Raw genomic sequence first — 6,474 nt, 5'->3', positions numbered from 1 at the left:
ACAAGAGCGGCGAGGTCTATCGCGATAGCTTAATTTCTCTATCGAGTAAAAGTTATATCGCGATACATATCGTTATCGTTCTATCGCCCAGCTCTACTTCACACACACTACTGATGGTACAGATTACACACGTCACTGTTTGTTTTTGACAGTAGGGTTTCTTTTCTGTTTCACTTGCTTTAAAAGAATAAAGACGCTTGGGATACATTCCTAACCATGTCTGTGGTTTTCTTTGTCATGACCGTACGGCCCGGTTCGTGACAATGCTCTAAAAGCAACGTCTAAATTTGGCAAAATCATATCTGGTCTAGTTTTAGAAATGAAAGTGATCATGTGCGATTACAAATAAAAGAAAAAAAACCTTCAGGTATCCTGTTAACATGGAAAATTCCTCCCAGCATGTATTTCCAGCTTTAAGATTTCCAGCTCGGGTTGATCTCTGTCAGGATTCAGTGTTTCTGCTTCAGCAGGTCACGCCGTCTCCTCTCAAAGCAACACATCTGTCGTCACTTTTCACTCAAAAGTCCCTCATGATCACCGGATCCACATGCTGAGGGTGTCGGATAAAATCTTAAGACCTTTTTCCTGGAAACGAGCGGTTTTTCCTGCTGGTGTCCTTTAAAAGTCTGCAGCACTCGCATTTCTCAAAGGTCACTGAGAGAATATGGCTGAAAGGACAAATGAAATCGTGACTATGAGGTGAACAGTTTCTGCTTCATGTCTGTTTTAGAGACATTTTCTGACTTTTTTTTTTTACCTAAAATTTGTCCTACAATTTGTGTAAGCAAGTAAACAGAGCTGTTTATTGCTGTTTCATGCCCTACAGATCACCACTATCAAATCTGAATATCTCAGCAGGGTTAAAGGGCACTTATCTGCTTTTCCTTATTTCCTGTCATACAGAAACTGTTGAATTCAAATAAAGTAATCCCTGCGAGCCAAAAGCACAGACTGCTCACTGACCTGCTCTTCGATCTGCATGATGTCATAGAGTGGGGCTTTCCCTAAGATCACTTTAGGTACAGAAGCCCCACCCCCTTTTAAAACATTCTGTTTATGAAGAACAGCGAATTACGAGTAAGTTGTATTTAAGGGGGAGGAGCTAAAACAGCTTGCTTCAGACAGAGGGATGATTATTTTGAGCTTTCAACCATAATAAGCTATTCTAGGAGAGCCCAAGAATAAAAGCACTGAGGTGTGAGCAGAGTAAGTCCACTGGTTTTTTGGGGCCATAAACCAGCTGAGTCACTTCTAAGGACCAGCCTGAGGATAAAGGTCTGAGTCACGACTGAGGCTGCAGAGCAGCTTCACCTGCAGATGCTTCACATGCTCACTGAATACAAAACAATCCGACGTCACATACTAAACACGGCGATGGGGTACTTTACGTCTCTGCAGCTCCACAGGTGTGTCCAATCAGGCCTAATGTTGCCCTCGTCTCGGCCTCAGCAGCAGGTTCCTGAGCTCCTCGGTCGGATAAGAAGGTCTCTGCCGTATTCTGTTCGACGCCTTCTTGCTGTTTGTTGTGCGGAGGGGCTGCACGTTGAAACCGATTTAAATGAGCGCCGTTTTGAAGCCCCTCAGCTCTGCTTTGATCCCGTCTCACCGGTTTTGTGTCCATAATGAAGCAAACTGCACATACCGATGAGTGTCAGCTCGATGCATTTGTACTTCAAAAGGCCTGGCTCAAAACGACGTGAAACACATTAGTAAAGGTGCAAGTTTCCATTCGGCTCATTTTATCCAGAGGCAGCAGAAGGACAACAACACAAGGTCGAGACTTTATCGTGTTAGAGAGGAAGCTTGTTGGGAGGAATGACTCTGTGCAGTCAGTGAATGCAATCAAGTCCAGAAATGAGAAGTTGCCTCTTACAATAATGCAAACAAATTCATCTCAATACCATCAAATTTAGAAACATCCAGAGTAAAAATGAGTCCAAACATTTATACCTCTAGGCTGAGCTGTTGTAAAGAATTATCAGGCTGCTCCCTGAAAAGCCTCAAGTTGATCCAAAATGCTGCAGCAGAGTACTGATGGGGCCTAACTCGCTTCTCTTTAATTCAATCCTGAATTTAATTCTAAATCCTTCTCCTGACATATGAAGTCTGGGACAAGAAGCCCGTGTCTGTCTTAAAGACCTCACAGTAGTTTATCCCCCTAACAGATCACTGCTTTCTCTGGTTTATTTTGGATTTCTGGGGTTGCTAAAAGTAGAATGGGAGGCAGAGCCTTCAGCTTCAGGTCGCTGTGTGGAAGCAGCTCCCAGTCTGGGTTCAGCAGACAGAGACACCCTCGTTACTGTTCACACGACGATTGAAGCTTTCCTTTTAGGTCGGGCTGGATCAGGTGACCCGGAGCCCTGCTGCTATTGGCTCAGGGTGCTGGTTGTTTAGTTTGTGTTTTTTTTCTGTCTCCCTGACTCCACCCAGGATGGGTGCCTCTCCCTGATCCTGCTTCTATTATTGTCCTCTTCCTGTTAAAAAAGACTTCTTCCTCCCCAGAGTCTCCAAGTGCTTCCTCAGAGTGGACCACCTGATTGTTGGAGTTTTCTCTCTGATACTGACTGTTCATTTGATCTGTCACTACATGAATTCAACTGAAGTGAATTAAACTTCAGAGTAAAGCCAATAATAAAGCAGAGTTTGTTTCTGATCGTTGCTCCCCTCAAACTGTGAGCGAGCAGAGCTGGTGTCTCAGTCACACCTGTTACCTCTGGTTATAAACACAACAACTGTGGCAAAGTCCAAATTTATACAGTCTGTGGTGTTGAGACCAAGAAATGTCAGTGAAAGTCATTTAAACAGTGCAGTAATAATATCATGTCTATCATGACAGTCCTACTACAACAAAGCTGGTCAGTAAATATCAGCACTGAGTCCACTCAGCTGCTGAAAGGTTCCTGCCCTGTGAGCAACGCTTTATTGTTTCTCAATAAACTGAGGGAAACTAAATGCATACCAACTTACAAATCTAATTCTTCTTCTTCATTCAAGTGTTCGTCCATCAGTCGCTGCTCAAGCTTCACTTTCAGCTCTCTGCACTGGAATTTATTCCCCGATAATGGACACATCTGACGTCAGTCTGGGTCATTTATAGCACAGCTACAGCACCAGGAAGGGCTCTGTGGATGTAGCCCAGGTGTCACAACACACCTGAAGTTTGGCCAAATAAATCTTCGTTTATTCATCTGCTTATAAATCACTGCACCCACGTGACCTCTAGGGCCCCTAAATTGGACCTTCCTCTCAAACAGAGGACACGTTTTACGGCAGCAGGTGTAGGTGTCACCAAGGAACTGCACCTGCTTCTTCTGGGCCACTTTTGGCGTTTATGACTCACTTTGCGCACTCCAAAGTGTTCAGTGGGCCAGATGTGTTCCAGCTGTCACCCCTGACATCGAGGCCGTGTTAGGTGGAGCTGCGGCTGATCCGAAGCAGTCCACATTCAGAGCTACCTGTGCGTCAGGTGCAACCATGTGTCGCTAAAAGAGGCTCAGAGCGCGCAGCTGGCGCTAAAAGTGCGCGGGAAAGTGTTTGTTTTGTGTTTAGTGACTCTGCGTTAAGCGGAGTCGTGTCTGTGAAATTGTCCCCAAAACGCGCTGATCGGTTTCCACATTACGCAACCGCTCAGACGCACTGCTGCTCTCCAAAGGTCTCTCCTTTAATTCCCCAGCAGCAGGAGGGAAGAGCAGCTCCGAGGAGCACCGATGCCAAAAACACGGGAGTGTCTGCGCACAGACACGCCAGGATAACGTGACAGCGCAGGTAACTCCACGTTATCGAAAAAAACAAACTCACCTTTAATTCCTGCGCTGGTTGCGACGGGCTCCGCTCACTGAGCCATTCAACTTAGAGTCCACAATTTAAAAACCAAAAAGGTAAACACAGTTTCTCCTCGGTAAAGGTGGGAGCTCCTCTCTCCTCTGCCTCCTCCCGGCAGCGCTGCGCGTCGTGTTTTGGACGTCAGGCTGATAAAAAAAAGAGGTTTATCGGTTCACCTTGACAGCCTGGCTCCTCCCTCTTCCTCTCTCTCCCTCTGTCTCTCCTTCACTCAGTCCCTCCCCTCCTCTCCATCAGCGGAGCAGCAGCAGGAGTGTTTCGTGACTCTCGGCCCAGCAGTCTGTCTGTCTGTCTGAATGATGAGAATACAAATCAAGCTGCCGGGTTTTTCCAAGGACGCACGAACTGGCAAAGGAAGACAGAAGGAGGAAAGGAAGGAAGGAAGGAAGGAAGGCAGAGAGGCGTAAAGCGATGAGAGATGTTTCCATGTCAGACAGTTTAAACTGGGTGGATTTTACTGCTGTGGGGATTTCTGAGGAAGTCTTCCTCACTGCACCTGAGATACAGCTGGAGGAGTGGAAGCAAATAAAACACAAGCTGCTTAAAATAAGTTCAAGTTCCTCACAGCATGCCACGGAGCCAGACTGATATATCAGCAGATATATGCAACATATATCTGCTGATATAATAGCTGATAACTATATTAAAACTAAACATGTGAAAGAGAAACACCCTTCAACCAGTGTGAGGGTTGTTGTTGCATAGTTTGTCCACCAGGTGGACAAATAACAGGTGTTTGCTGCCCCAAATATGAAAACCAGCTGATCTGAGCAGAGTCTGAGATAGAGAGCATATTTCTCTCATGCTGGCTTATGAGAGAAATATTATACAGCGACTCGAGGAGACTGCTGTTGCTGTTGCTATATCATCCATCCATCCATTCGCTTCTGCTTATCCTTTTCAGGGTCGCGGGGGTGCTGGAGCCTATCCCAGCTGTCATAGGGTGAGAGGCGGGGTACACCCTGGACAGGTCGCCAGTCTGTGGCAGGGCCAACACACAGGGACAGTCAACCATTCACACTCACATTCAGTCCCGCATTCACACCTATGGGCAATTTACTTTTTTAAATTAACCTATCCCCACATATTAGTAAAACTAAATTTAAACTGAATTGAGTCAGGCTGAGCGTGATCTACAACTTATTTTGACATTGAAACTAAATTTCTTTTAAACTGCACTATCATGTTATCTGAGCGAGAAGTCGTAAATAACGGCACATAACAAATGTTAAGGAAATCTGTTCATGTTTCATGTGTATGAAAGAAAAAATATCGGCTGATATATCGGATAGCTAAATCACCAAATATCGGTATTAGTCTGAAAAATCCTATGCCGAGGCTCTAGCACACAGTGCATGATGAACCACAGGCTTTGAATAAAAGATGAATTAAAATAAGATGTCAGGTGTCCTACCTGTGCATTGCCAGCCATTTCATCTTGTTTATTCTAGCCAGTGGTAGCTAACGCCATTGCCCTTTCTCATTTGTTGGCTACGTCACTTAGCAAGAGGTAATAAGGTCAGCTAATCCGTCCTAACTATTAGGGGCTGATGCTAACTTAGCTAATGATCTAATTTGAAAGGTTACATCACAAACTAACCCTCTCTGCAGCGTATAACTAGCATGCTAACCATAGCTTCCTTGCTAATATTATTGCTAGCAAACTCATACCTAAGTGAAATGTTAACTGGCTAGCTTGCCAAAAAATAACTCACCAGGTCACATGATCCAACATTTATTTATAATGTCAAACTGATGGATAATCAAACAGTTTTTATTTTAGCCATCAGTAAGTCGTGTAAGTACAGTTGTATGGCTAACATAACTTCTGTAGCAACAGTGAACACGGAGACAGTTAGCCAGCTAGCTGTAACTCAGCTACACAAGGTGTACCTGATAAGCTTTGTCATTACATCAAGGTAGCATAAAGTCTGATTTACTACAAACAAGGCTGTTTCAAAGTAACGTGTTATGGGAAATGTAGTCCCCAGTGTTTCTGAGGCTTGCATTTTCAAAGCAGTCTCCTGTGAGCTGAGCAGTAACTTACATTAACTCAGTTGTGGTTTCCTGCTTTTAATATTTAACATGATGCTACAAACCAGTGAGTTCGTATCAGGTGACTGTTTAACACACCTGCACCTCCTGAACATTAAATATTTACACTGTCATTAGTGGTAAACCTACCTGTAAGGCATCAGTGTGCCGTCCGAGTCCATATATAAAAGGCTCCAGCTAACATAATGGCTGAAGGCTCTGCATCAGTGGTCAGATTTCAGGGGCTGAGCTCAGACTACCTGCAGCTCATTTGACTTTCAAACTTCTTCATTACACTAGATTCAAATCACATATAGCATGCTGCATCTCTAGTTAAAAATTTCCAGCTTCTGAGAAAGTGTTTTGTGCCAGTTTTCCTGCTAAACAACGAGTTTTCCTTATTTCCTGTCATGCATCTCCTGTTCCAGTGGTGGCTGTTCATGTTAAATATGGGCAAAGTTTCTAATACCGAGGTTAGTTTGTGCACAAGTAATCCCTGTGAGCTTAAGGCCAGGCCTTACACTGCTCTAAATACCCAGCTTTACACAGTTTGTTTCCTATCATTGCACCTATGTGATGTCAGAGAGGGGATATACCCAA

General features: G+C 44.4%; 1 protein-coding gene across 4 annotated transcripts in view; it reads right to left on the bottom strand.

Annotated features, from left to right (window-relative positions):
* Positions 1–6,069, bottom strand: part of prr7 (proline rich 7 (synaptic)) — a 29,797-nt gene extending 23,728 nt beyond the window's left edge. For 2 of the 4 annotated variants that reach the window (XM_005725458.1, XM_013908849.1), the window contains exon 1: positions 3,799–4,042. The gene's annotated coding sequence lies outside the window, so the exon portion shown is untranslated. Of the gene's footprint in view, positions 1–3,798; positions 4,043–6,024 lie in introns of those variants that run through there. The other 2 variants (XM_005725459.1, XM_013908850.1) reach the window with 2 other exon arrangements.
* Positions 6,070–6,474: the final 405 nt, after the last annotated feature.

Source organism: Pundamilia nyererei, unplaced genomic scaffold (assembly GCF_000239375.1).
Source record: "Pundamilia nyererei isolate P.nyererei 1_Seehausen unplaced genomic scaffold, PunNye1.0 scaffold00015, whole genome shotgun sequence".
NCBI lineage: Eukaryota > Metazoa > Chordata > Actinopteri > Cichliformes > Cichlidae > Pundamilia > Pundamilia nyererei.
This window is presented reverse-complemented; position numbering and strand designations above follow the sequence as displayed.